The following is a 13,923-nucleotide window of genomic DNA, read 5'->3' as shown; positions in this document are numbered from 1 at the left end:
TATTCTTATTTTAAATTTTAGATCTGGCATATTACTTAATACTGTTTTGATTAGATCTCTGGCCATGAGATCTCTCTTTTCCTGTTCTTTCTTTTGGGACGAATCCCTCAATCTTGACATTTTGTCTAGGTCTCAGTCTTTTCTGTGTTAGGAATGCCTGCTGTGGTTTTCCTCTCCCAAGAATAAAGGCTTTATTAAGAAGAGGTCACATACTGTGGGTCCTAGCTCTTGAGGAAGTGTCTCTGGTGTATTCTCTGTGTACTTGGATGCTGTGTTTTGGCGGCTTTTTCCCTTAGGTCATTCTCTGTAGAGTTTCTCTTTGCCTGCAGTGGGGAGTGTTTAGACTTTGTCCAGAGTGCACCGAGTTTTAACTAGGTGTTCTCTGGTCTGCTTGTTAAAAGAGGTCTGATCCCACTTCTACTAGAGCTGAAGCATTGTGGCAGTTATGGTCAGTAGACTTAGTGGGGGTGAGGATGGGAGGTTGTGCTGGTCTTCTCTGGAAGGGGCCAGCTGCTCTGGTTTTCAGGCCCACTTACCCTAGTAAAGAAGCCCCCGCCGAGCACAGTGGATCTGGGCTTCATGTGAGTGGCTCAGGGATCCACTCTCAGTGCTGTGCTGCTCACTGAAGCAGTCCATGATGATGAGTGGGGGTAAAAATGGTGTCAGCCTTCTTCCTTGTCTCTGGAGAGGAGAGTTTGTGCCTGTTGCTGTCCAGGAAGCCCTCACAGAAGAACATTCTTCCCTCATGTATCCGGGCATCCCTCAGTTCCTCGACTTCACCCTGTCTGTGTCTGGCCATCAGTGTAGTATTCCTGTGTTTTATCTCAGGCAGGCTGGCTGAGTTTCTAAACTCCAAGCTTTAGAACTCTGTGTGTTCTCTGGGATAGGGTCTCACCAGGATGGGGCTGGTGCCAGTTTGTTCCAGAAGGACAGTCGCACCAACAGACAGGAGCTTGGAGTTTAAAGTGCATCAAATTGCCAGATTCCAGGTTTGCTGCCTTCAGCAGGTGTCTTTGTCCCCATGCTTAAGGGGCAGAGAAATGCAATGGCACCTAAGATCTCTTTTGTCCCCTGATAGACAAGGTCACCTCTCCCAGATGAATACCATGAAGGGACAACCTTCACTCCTACTGTGTCCCAGGGGATCCTCAGATCTCACTGTTCACTCCCAGGCCTCTGCCCCTTTCTCCACAGAAACACTTTGAGCTCCACTGTTTATAAAAACTCATGTAAATCAACCCCTTTTATTTTCCCAGTCAATGGCTTTGGGGAAGTGTTTTCCTTGTGCAACCCCCTCTGCATTCCTCTGTCTCTCTGTCTCTCTCCCCTATCTCCCTGAACAAGGCTCCCTTCCTTCCAATGCATTCATTATCCTTTTCTCTTCTAAATCATCACCCTGCATCTCTTACCTTCCATCTTGTGGACTTTTGTCTCCCTCCAGTTGTGCACCTTGTTCAGTCAGTGCTCATATTGATTTCTTGGGTGCCCAGAACGATTTGATATTTATGTAGCTGTGCTTGAGGGATGAGGCAAACATAAGGTTCTCCAACTGTTCCACCATCTTAACTCTTCCTCAAGACTAATATAATAAAGATCTTATTTTATCTTCTTAGTAGTGGACAGATTTTTAAAATTTACCCTTTCGTTGAGTGTGGATCCTTTTGGAGTCTATGAATTCTGAAGTTCTGTTGTTGTAACTTCTCACCTTACGATAATGTCACAAAGGACTTTTGAAGTCCTAGGGCTTTGTCTCCCTTCTTCCAGGCCATTGCTAAGACTGAGGTATTGGCAAAACTTCTTCAGGAGAGTCCTCATTTTAGTCTATATCTGCCTACTTTTTTTCTGGTTCTTTCTTTACTTTTGTTTCCCAAGATCTTCTTTGATTTTATTGTAAGCTTCAAAAACTGTTTCTTGTATTTGCCCAGCCTTCATAGTTTTAAGGAAGGATGTTTTTGTTTTTTCAGATTGTGTAAACGTCTATGAAATCAGTAGCCAAATTTATTTAAAAAATATTTTTCTCCTCCTGAATCCACAATATAGAGTCCATTACATAATACTAAGGTAGTAAATATTCTTATGCAGATCTTATTCATGAAAATTAAATTTCCCATTAGAATTATTTTCAATTATAAAGCTTCTTTTTAAAGAGATGCTAAAGTGACACATTTTTATGAAAAGGTTAGGTCTCATTTTAATGCTGTATGAAGGAATGGAAAATATTAGTTTATTGAAAAAAATTAAGATAACAAATTATGGCAATAAAATAAATGAAATTAAAGGGAAACCCTTAATTTCACAGTATTTAGGTTTTACTATGAAATTCATCATTCCAGAAGGCAACATATGCACATTAAAAAAATTCTCTGCAATCAATAACATTTAAAATCCATGTTGATAGAGCATTTTGCAATTAGCTACTATTGAAGTTGGGCTGTATTTTATTTTCTCTAGTTTCAAACATTACAATAATAGTAATAATGCTTTTCATGTATATAATTATTTATAATTTATAAAACACTTTTCTTTTTAATTTAAACTTTACAATCTCAAAGAGAGGAAATCACGTAAGTTTTATCTCCATATATTTAAAAGATCAAACTCAGACTCAGAAATTATGTGCCTTTTGTGATATGTCATGATTTTAAACAAAAGACTGCAGATCAAAGTGGATGTTCTTACTCTGGTCCACCATCCTTACAGTTTGAATTTATACAGTTAATGGGACTTAAGAATACTTAAAGAAGCTTATTTTTAGTACAGAATGCCAACATGTTTAACAGATATATTATGCATTTCAGTCAAACAGTCCGGCAGTGTGGCTGCCTGAAGTAAAAGTACTTCCTTTATCTTTAACAATACAGCCTATTTACAGAACAGTGAGTCTGTTCTGATGAGGGATATTTCATCAATACAATAACACTCTATTTCAGTGTGCTTTGCTCTGAAGATTTCAGCTGCACTTTATCTTTTCTATAGACGTGGGGTTCTTTTAGAAATAAATTATTCTCAACATAAATAAAATGTCAGGGTATTTGATATTCCTTTTGTCCCTTTAACTGAGTCAGGTGCTTCCGTAAAAGATAAGAAATTTGGATTTAGTTTTCTTGATCTTGCTTTTTCTTCCAATGTGGGAATTGCATGCACCTGCTGACACAGTAACACCCTCGGGCAGTGATAGAACAGCTTCCTGGTGAGGAAACTACAAAGAACATTCTTCCTACTTCAGGAAGAGATCTGGGCAAATGAGCTCCTTGAAAGCCAACAGCAAAAGCCTTCACCACAGATACTTACACTGGACAGAGACATCCAGCAGTCTTTTGAAGGAATCTTGTAAGAACATTTAAGTTTTAGGGAAAAGTAACTTCATGAAGAAAATCCATTAATAGTAATTCAGTAGGTCTAGAATGTAGCCTCGTCATTCAATTAAGGTATGACCCAGCAGCATTGATATAGCCTGAAAACTTAGTGGAAATTCATGATCTTGGTCCTTATGACAGATCCTCAAATCAAACTCTTCATTTAAATTAAATGCTTATTAAAATTTGAGAGCATTGTTACAAGATGATTCCAGGAATGGATTTTATTACTAGTAAATAGTTTTCAAACACTGTCCCTAAAATATATTAAATAGTTTAATTTGCTAAAAAAAAAAAACAAAAAACCCTCATTCATTATTTTACCCTATACATATCCTTTTTTTAATGTTTCATTTATTTCTGAGAGAAAGAGAGAGACAGCGTGAGCAGGGTAGAGTCAGAGAGAGGGAGACACAGAATCGGAAACAGGCTCCAGGCTCTGAGCTGGCTGTCAGCACAGAGCCGGACACGGGGCTTGAACCCGCAAACTGTGAGATCATGACCTAAGCCGAAGTCAGATGCTTAACTGATTGAGCCACCCAGGCGCCTCGTATACATAGCCTTTTAAATGCATTTTTTCCCTAATGACTGGTTATAACAGTTACTTCTAAATTTAAAGGAATTGGTTCTGTGTAACCCCCTTCCTTAAACTGAAAAACCATTCACCAATTTAATGTGCCTCCTGACTCTAAAACTTTGTGCAGATAAAGTTTCCCTTTCACATTTACTGATGTATCCCAGTTGAATAGATGTTGCCTGTTTCAAAGCACATGGTCAACAAATATTAGAAAACTTGAGGTTTCTTTTGAAATATGCCATTGATTAATACTATTATTTCTTGGAAACAGTTCAGCGAATGCCACAGACCTTTCAATTTTTTTCTTTATATAATTTCTTCTTTTTAATTTATTTCTTTAAATTTTTGAGAGACAGAGAGAGATAGAACATAAGTGGGGGAGGGGCGGAGAGGGTGGGGGACACAGAACCCGAAGCAGAGTCCTGGCTCTGAGCTGTCAGCACAGAGCCTGTCAGGAGCCTGTTCGTGCACACACGAACCATGAGATCATGACCTGAGCCAAAATCACTTAACCGACTGAGCCACCCAGGCACCCCTTAAATTCAAGTTAGTTAGCATACAATGTAGTACTGGTTTCAGGAATAGAACCCAGTGATTCATCACTTATGTATAACACTGAGTGATCATCATAATTTGTAATGTATGCTTAAATTTTTATATTATAGAAGTTTGTTGTACAAAATTTCTAAGATATTTTTAATACAGGTATTAACTATTCAATTGTATATTCGCCTATTTGACTCAATATTATCTGAACTATTAATATTTTTCATTCATATAGAAACAAGGTCATTTTTTTTACTTCAGATGGCATCCTATATCTTTGTTTATTGTAATTGCAATTGAAATTCACATTGCATTATTAAAGAATCAAGAGGAGAGTGTAATGATGCGGCACCCTTTAGGACAATCTCATATGGTTATGAGAAGGTCTCATATGCTTCCATAGGGGTATTGTTCATTGACATAGAGTGTAGTTTGGAATCTTCCGGTTTTACACTTTTTTTAAAAAATTTTTAAATGTATGTATGTTTGTTTGTTTTGAGAGAGAGAGACAGAGAGACAGAGCATGAGCAGGGGAGGGGCAGAGAGAGAGCCAGACACAGAATCTGAAGCAGTTTGCAGGCTCTGACCATCCTGGAGCTCGAACCCACGAACCATGAGATCAAGACCTGAGCCATAGTTGGACGCTTAATTGAATGAGCCACCCAGGCACAGAGTCTTACTCTTTTGGGAATATTTGCATGTGTAATAGTTCTAGTCACAAAGGAACCAGAACTTCTATTCCAACTGCTTGTTATTTTCAAAAGGGGTTATATTTATCATGCTCTTAATGCAACTCTAATGGCAGCTTTAAACTACATTTTCCTTTTTAGGTCTTTGGTATCTGCCATTAAAAAATGACTTTACTTTTAAGATGTAAAAACTAAGATAGCTAAAAACTGTGTTTATGCTAAGACAAAACTCAGGTTTCTCTCATATCTGTTAAATTCAGTGGGATTCTCTTTGCAAGATTATTTTCTTAGCATTAAGTTACCCTCAGTATAAACATTGATACTGAATCGCTTTCAGTTATAAACTAGTTATTTGAGTACTAATATAAATTGTCACAAACCATTGACAGAAAATGCTTTCTCAATGTGCTCAGGAATGTGCACGTCAAGGAAGTTTAGAATAATGAGGTCTAGAGATGCTGATAAAATGCAAAAGTCTTGGGATTTTGAGGTGAGGTCCATGCCGTTACTCTGCAGACCACACTTTAGAAAGATTTTAGAAAACATTTAAGCAAAATGTTAACAAAACTTCCTCCTCCCGCATCAGGCTCTGTGATGACAGCTTGGAGCCTGGAGCCTGCCTCAGATTCTATGTCTCCCGCCCCCCTTCCTCCCGCCCCTCCCCTGCTCCTGCTCTCTCTCTCTTTTTCTCTCTGTCTCAAAAAATAAATAAACATTAAAAAATTAAAAAAAAACTTCTTCTTCAATCTCATTTACTTTAAACTGTTGAATTCTTAGGTTCATACACCCTACTGGGTGCCCCTACAAATATGTTTTCCCTTCTTCTGTACCCACCTAATTATTCAAAACATTAAATATCATTACTGTCCTACTTACCTAATCTCAGATTAAATTGTGCACCATTCACATTTACTTTTAAATTTTTTTTAACATTTATTTATTTTTGAGAGAGCATGAGTGGGAGAGGAACAGAGAGAGAGGGAGACACAGAATCCAAAGCAGGCTCCAGGCTCTGAGCTGTCAGCACAAAGCCAGATGCAGGGCTCAAACTCATGATCTTACCAAACGTGGTGAGATCATGACCTGAGCTGAAGTTGGAGGCTAAACTGACTGAGCCACCCAGATACACCTCACATTTACTTTTAAAATGACTTCCATCTTCAAAAGCTTTCTCAAAATGGCCTTTTAAAAATAACTTGGTGACGTTTACATATAAAATTCAATGGGCATTTCTGTATTTTTCAGTGCTTAATTTTTTTCCTATGATATCCATATTTGACATGTTGAAAACTGCTTCCTTCTTGAAAGTCTCTTAGCTTCCTCTTCTTGGACATTTCTTTGTTCTCTTCCTCATATTTGATAATTAGTTCCCAGTAGCTTTCCCTGGAATTCTAAAAGTGGTCATTGAATATAAAAATTCCCTAGGGGAAAAAAAACTATCCTTTCATTTGGCTTCAGCTATCTTCCATACGTTGATGATTTCTCAAAATCAAACACATGAAGTATCCAAACCTGAACTGTTTGCCTTGCTCTCCAGTCCTCACCAATTTCACCTTTTATTTCTGTTGCAAATATACGTTTAGCACAATTTGCTAATTACTGTTGTTCCAAATCAATAGGGTGTCCTTGATTCATCCACCTTTAAAATTTGTCATCAAATTCTATCAATACTTCCTTCTAAATAGTCCAGAAGGCATTTCCCCATCCTTATCATTCCTGAAGTTTCCTAATCCATATTTTCATATTTATTTTGGTACACTGCGGTAACCTTTTAACTGGTCTCTTATGTCTTATCATCCAAGGCTAATCATGTTATACTGTCACCACTCTGATGTTTCTAATTCAAAACTAATTTTGGATTCCTTTTCTGAAAGTAATCCTGTGTAGCTCTCAACTGTTTCAGAATACAATATTCTGTTCTGAAATCCCTTTAAAAATTTGCACCATTCCAAAACAAAAATCTCTTCCTTTTGATTCATTCTTCATCTTTTTCCCTGTCCACATCCAACCTCAGTATAATATGCACTGATAAAACCTACCTTGATTGTCCCTTCTGCTATCTGAGGTACCACATATAATGTCATGATATGAAGTTTTTACATCTGTTTCCTTCTTTTACTTACAGTCATATTCAGGGTTATCTTCAGTTTCAAGAATAATGTTAGATATAGGAAAAGCTGTTTAAAAATATTGACTCAAAGATATAAATTCTTTCTTATGGCAAAATTAACATTTCTAAAATGACTTTTTGAATAGAAAGGACATAAAGACAGTTAATTTGATGAGGAAATGACCTTTTATTCTTAATCTTTTATGTCAATTTAAATAACCAATACTTTCATGATTCATATTCTATTTCTAAGAATAATAGTGATATAGCTACCATTTAATGTTCAGTAAAAAAAAAATGAGACTTACAGTTTAATGACCATGAATGAAAGCTGTGCATGGGTTTATATATGTATCAAACTGTTCCAAATGTAATTGGTCTCATGCCCCACCTCACATACAACAGCATGTACTTACTGCTCGCCCTTTCACACACACAGACTCCACATATGCACACACATGCTCCTCTCCACTTTTACTTTTCAATATTCCTCTACTATAGGAACATTCGTAAGGTGGCACCCTGTCCCCATGTCCTCTCCCTCCTACTATTTGTGTCATTATCCTTTCTTGAAGATTGACCTGTGACTTACTTTGAATCAATACAATGAGGCAAAATGATGGAATGTAGAGATTACATGTACAAGATTATATTTATTATATAAGATTGTAATGTCCTTTATGGGAAGAGACCCCCCTTGCTGGTTTGATGAAGGAAATAGGTATGTCAGTGACATAAGAAATGAAACATTGAGATTAGGATCTGGAAACTGAGTGGTTTCCAGCCAAGAGACAGAGGGAAAATAGGCATTATTGCTTATTGCTATAACCATAAGACCTTAAAGCAGATTCTTCTTTGGTAAGGTATCCAGGTTTATAATACAGACATGGTGGACATGTTGGAATCTTGACCCTTGGACCTTGGGACATAGTAAATGAATGTCTTACACTAAGTTTGTGATGATATTATCACATAGTAATAAAAAGAAAAAAAAAAAAACACATCCTCCTTTCCGGGTGTTTTCTATCTGTGGGAAGAAAAATTCTAAAATGGTTACCTTAACATTTCTAAGCCTCACCCCCATGACTGTGAATAAGGTGAGATATTCAGCCCATTATTATACTAAGATGTATGGCAAAGAGATTTTTGAAAATGTAAAAAAAAGTTTACTAGTCCATTGACTTTGATTAGTAAATTCTCAAAAAGAAAACTGAGTAGGTCTAATTTAGTCTCCTCTTTCAAAGTAGAGTTGTGGGATTATTTTTGTTGCTGTGTTTGTAATGGCTAGCTGAAAAATATGGAAGCCATTCTAAGTATGGGGAGAATTTGATGTCACAGCATTGGCTTGAAGATAATGGGATGTAGCATGTCAAGAATCCAGGTGACCTTTAGATGATAATAATAGTTTTTCTTCCACAGCCAACAAGGAAATGGGACCCTCAGTCCTAAAATCAGAAGTAATTGAGTTTTGCCTATTACCTGAAAGAGCTGGGAAGTAAATTCTTCCCAAAGCCTCCATAGTAGAACTCAGCCTGATGGACACTTTGATTTCACCTTTGTGAGATTACAGGCATAAGTCCCAGTTGAGCCTACCTGGAAAGAAGTCATAAAAATGAGATTATGTAGAACATTCCTAGTCATTGTAAGGCTATTGTAAAACTATCAGATGTGAATTGGTTGGTTATACATTGGTGGTTCTCAGTAAAAGAGCAATATGACTTAAGTCATGTGGATGAAGGAAATTTCCAAGTGCAGTGTAGTGTATAAATTGTAGGTGTTAGAAGCAGAAATGTCAGCTTGACTTCCATTGTAATATGTATATAAGAGATAATGGTGTCTTGGGCTAAAATAATAACATTGAGGATGTTGAGAGGCAAAGATAATGGGCAAAATATTTAATGCCTAGTATGACATAGATAATAAAAATTCACAGTTGATACTGTAACAATTAGAATAGTTACTAGATAATATACTGTATTTAAAAGTACATGGGGCACCTGGATGGCTCAGTTGGTTAAGTCTGACTTCAGCTCAGGTCATGATCTCACGGTTCTGGGTTTGGGCCCCACATTGGGCTCTGTGCTGACAGTTGGCTCAGAGCCTGGAGCCTGTCTTCGGATTCTGTGATTGCCTCTCTCTGACCTTCCCCTGCTCAGTCTATCTCTATCTCTCTCTCAAAAATAAATAAAACAAAAAAATACAAAATGAATAGAAAAGTCCATGGTAGGATATATTTTGAAAATAAATCTCGTGCACTTTGCTTATAGATTGGATAGAGGATGTGTTTTCATGTTAAATGATATTTAAAGGAAAATTTTACCAAACATGTCCTGTCAAGGGCAAGGCAACTCAAAAATAAAAATCCAGGTAACTCCTTCAGGAAAGACATTTGTACTTGGTAAAGGGACAAATCTGAAATGGATGGCGGAAGGAATTGATAAATATCATTAACAATCATACTATACTCAGAATCACAGGGATTCTTAATTATTTTTGATCTTTGCACTCTTTCTTAGAGCAGATTTGTAAGTTCATGAAATAAAATACATTTCTAGGAAATCTACAGTTTCACCAAGATTTAATACATTCTGTATCAATATATGTAGTTCTTCCTTAATACATTAAATAAAAAGAAATAGCAGCATTTCTAAAACCTACCATAATATCAAGGAAGTGGTTAGTTTATTACTTTGAGATATCTGCAGCAACTAAAGTTATGTGAAAACATCTGATTTATATTGGTGAAAAGTAATACTTAGTCCTAATAATTGTATAATTTGTTACCTACCTTCCTTTAGGAAATATGAAATTTCAGTGAGAGACTAGTGAATTTTTCCCTCTGTAGCCAAGTTTATGGTCCCTCTGAATTTCATCCATGGTCAACTACTGATACTATCATGCTTGCCATATTATGTCATCAAGCTGACCTTCCTTATAATACTTCAAAAAATTTTAATATTGAAGGTCATACAAAGGAAACTATACACTCATGATCTAGAAATTCTGGAACATAATAGGAGACAACAGTCAGGAAACATAATGGAAGAGCCAACTTATCCAAATATTTGTTAAAGTGTATGAGTGAGAGGAAACATTTTATTCACAACAATTAAGTCTTCTCTGAATCATTATTTTAAAAATTCACCTAAAATGCTCTTATTTGCAAAAGAAAAAAGAGCTTTGCTAATATTCCCTTTGTTGTTGATTTTATGTCAAGAGCAATGATATTGAGCACAAGAGCATATATATGTATTTGTCTAGAAATAAAAACTTATTGGCAATCTTACAAAATTATATTCATGTAGGAAAGAATATTCATAGAACAGATATGACTCTCAACCATACATCTCATTCACTGGAAACTTATTCAGTCTGTGTGCCAAGAAAAATATTGAATGAAATTGGTGTTTTCATGGCTTATGAACTAGTAAAATGGAGTGAATTAAACACAAAACCCAAGTGACTCCTTCCACTGAATACAGTAGCAAGAATTCTTCAATTGGTCAGTTGCCCTAAGGCTTCTGGTTCATTGACTTAATTAATGCCAAGTAAAATGATTTCATCATGAAAGAAAATGTTTGAAGGGCATAAGATCTCTATATGAATATGAGAATATTCTCTATATGAATGTGGGAATATGAATGTGGGAAATCAAATAGCTATGGCCTATAGAAGAGTGTTCTGCTTTGCAATGTGTTCCCTATAATCTCCTAACCCAGGATATAGCTATTTGACTTCCCACATATGGATGTGTCTTTAGGCTTATAAGACCATAAAGAACAATATGTTTTAAAGAGATCTACAAAAATATAAGAAAAAGTGAATATTGAGTAGACATGCAAAAAAGGTAAATTTAGTTGCTCCAGACTTATTGAAGCAATTAAGGTGTTTTTATTTTTTTTAATTTTTAAAAATGTTTTCATTTCTGAGAGAGAGAGAGACAATGTGAGCAGGAGAGGGTCAGAGAGAGAGGGAGACACAGAATTTGAAACAGGCTCCAGGCTCTGAACTAGCTGTCAGCAAAGAGCCCAACATGGGGCTCAAACCCACAAACCCTGAAATCATGAACTGAGCTGAAATTGGACGCTTAACCGACTGAGCCACACAGGCACCCCTTAAGATGTTTTTAATTTTTAAAATTTGCTTTTCATTTTGTGTATTTTTTCTAAATTAAAGTGTTAACATTCATAACAGTTAAACTTTATTTTATTTTGAAGTGATAAAAATATTCCAGAATAATAATCAGAGCCAGCCATAGTTTTATACATATACACATAATTAACATTTTTATTCAAAACTTTTCTCCCCTATGCTAAATTCTTGAAAGTTAATATAGCTTAAGCCAAATAACTTTCAGATTTCCACATAATCAAAACAGATGAAGAGTAGATGAATTATTTGTTTTTAGTTTTGCAAATTAATCTTCAAAGTTTTACCCAATACCACTTCTGATCTACTATGTGAACACTTCGTACCTCATTTTAAGAGATAAAGCTAATTTAATTTAATTCCTGCCTGCTGGATATTCAGTTGCCATGCATAAGAAGCCCAAACAGCCACATGGAGAGTCTATGTGGAGAAGAACCAAACAGATAGTGCTAAAGGTTCCAAACACATGGCTGAAATCAAAACATTCTATCTACGGCACCTGCCCTCTGGCTTTCTAGCTACCCTAGGTAATATAGTAGACACATGATAATAGTCATTAAATAGTCATATTTAATATGGTAGCCCAGCAGACATTATGTCAAGTGGAAATGAGCTAGCACCACTATATACCACAGAATTGTAAGATATAATGATGTTCTAAGCCACTGAATTTTGGAGTAGATTATTCTGAAGCAATTGATAAATGAATTGAGTGAAACACCAAGAATTACAGCTTTATCCAAAGACTGAGCTTCCATGCTCTGCTTTTTGTGTGATATGAGTAACTTAAAAACCTTGGAAGAGATTCACTGATATCAATCCTCTTTCACCAACATGAACCTTTCAGTAAATAACTTAGTAGCCACCAGCATACATTGCGATGCAGTAAGAGAGATGAGAAATAATTCAAATGACTTTTGTTAATTCTGCCCCAATGGCTGTATGTAAGTTACCAGTTTTCTTTTTTTTTATTTTATCATGAACGCCTGGAAGATATAAAGCAGTGAATAGTTGAATAGTTAACTTGAGAAATAAAAAGTTATTTTGCTTACATTTTGTCTTTGTAGAAGATAGATCAAGCTTTACTTTAATCTATGTTTTCTTCATAATTTAAGTAGCAAATTAATCATTTCAAAGATTTTACTTTCACAATCAATATGTTATTTCCATTCTCCTTACTTTTTTCTTGTGTAGAGACCACTTTTCTGTTTCATTTCTATTCTGTCATCACCTAAAAACTCCAGATACAATGAATGCTGATGTGGTTGGATAGAATGGGCTTCATCTTCCCCCTCCCCCAATAATTGTTTAGTCTACATTTGCTCTTATATGCCATTGAAAAAATTGCATTAATTGCTTATGTATGCAGAATCAAACATGCATTACTGTAAATAGCAGGAGAAGAAATTTACATAAGCTAAATGTGATAAGTAACATTTTCTAACACCCTACAGAAAGTGATTTTATAATTGTGTTTCATCAACATAACTAACAGAGCAACATTTATTATTTTATCATGAACGCCTGGAAGATATAAAGCATCTAAAATTTGTATCTAAATTTGGAATTACTCTCCAAGAATTCTTATAAAGTAATATAATGATTGCTTGTGTTTAATCAGTGTAACTGAGAAGGTAATTTTTATTAATTGCAGTCTGGATTTAAAATTTAGTATTCCAATAAGTATATTGCTACGGACCATTATAGATGTGAATTTCATGCAACTAATGGCACTAACCAGATCCATGATCATTCATTTATTTATTCATCTATTTATAAATTGATTAAATGCTTTCCATTTCAATATACTGGATGATTGCTAGAAATACAGGAGCAGATGAATGCCCTTCCATACAGTTCTTTGGAACTTCCTATAGTACAGAGGGCTAACATATGCCCACAGAGGAAGGAATAATATCTAGAACTACTGGGGTTATACACCTAATATACATGAGACTCTAAGCATCGTTAACTCTCCTCTCAACTATTAGCTACATAACATGACTGAAGACTTGAGGGGGAAAGAAAGCAATGATTTGTCACACACTGGTAGTTGAAGGGGGCAATGCAGACAATCCTCTGGGTGGAAGTTTTCATTGTGCTTCAATGACTTCAATTGAAATTCAGTATCAATTATTGCAAAATTATTGGCCCAAGTCTATAATTCTATAAATCCTAGAAAAAATCATTTCATATTAACTTTTTAATTAGACAAAATTATTACTGAGAAGATAATACATTACACTAGACTACTTTTTTTTTCCTTTTAGTCACAGAATGTCAATCCCAATTTTCAAATTGAGGCAAAAGAAAAATCTAGTAATTAGTAAAACAGTATTTCACTTAGTGTAGTGACAGAATATTATATAAACTGTGGATACTGTAAAATTTGACTAAGAAAGTAACATTTTTAGATTAGTTTAGACCATAAAGAAAGTATATTCTAATATACTTGGATACACATAGGAAAATACAATGATAACATAGTGTAGTTCA

The 13,923-nt window shown here is 35.5% G+C and overlaps 1 pseudogene; it reads left to right on the top strand.

The window, feature by feature from the left end:
* Positions 1-473: 473 nt before the first annotated feature.
* LOC120222930 overlaps positions 474-13,923 on the top strand; it is a 57,718-nt pseudogene continuing 44,268 nt past the window's right edge.

This window comes from Hyaena hyaena, unplaced genomic scaffold (assembly GCF_003009895.1).
Source record: "Hyaena hyaena isolate Hyena2069 unplaced genomic scaffold, ASM300989v1 scaffold_930, whole genome shotgun sequence".
Lineage (NCBI taxonomy): Eukaryota > Metazoa > Chordata > Mammalia > Carnivora > Hyaenidae > Hyaena > Hyaena hyaena.
Note: the sequence above shows the minus strand (reverse complement) of the source record. Positions and strands in the feature narration are given on the sequence as shown.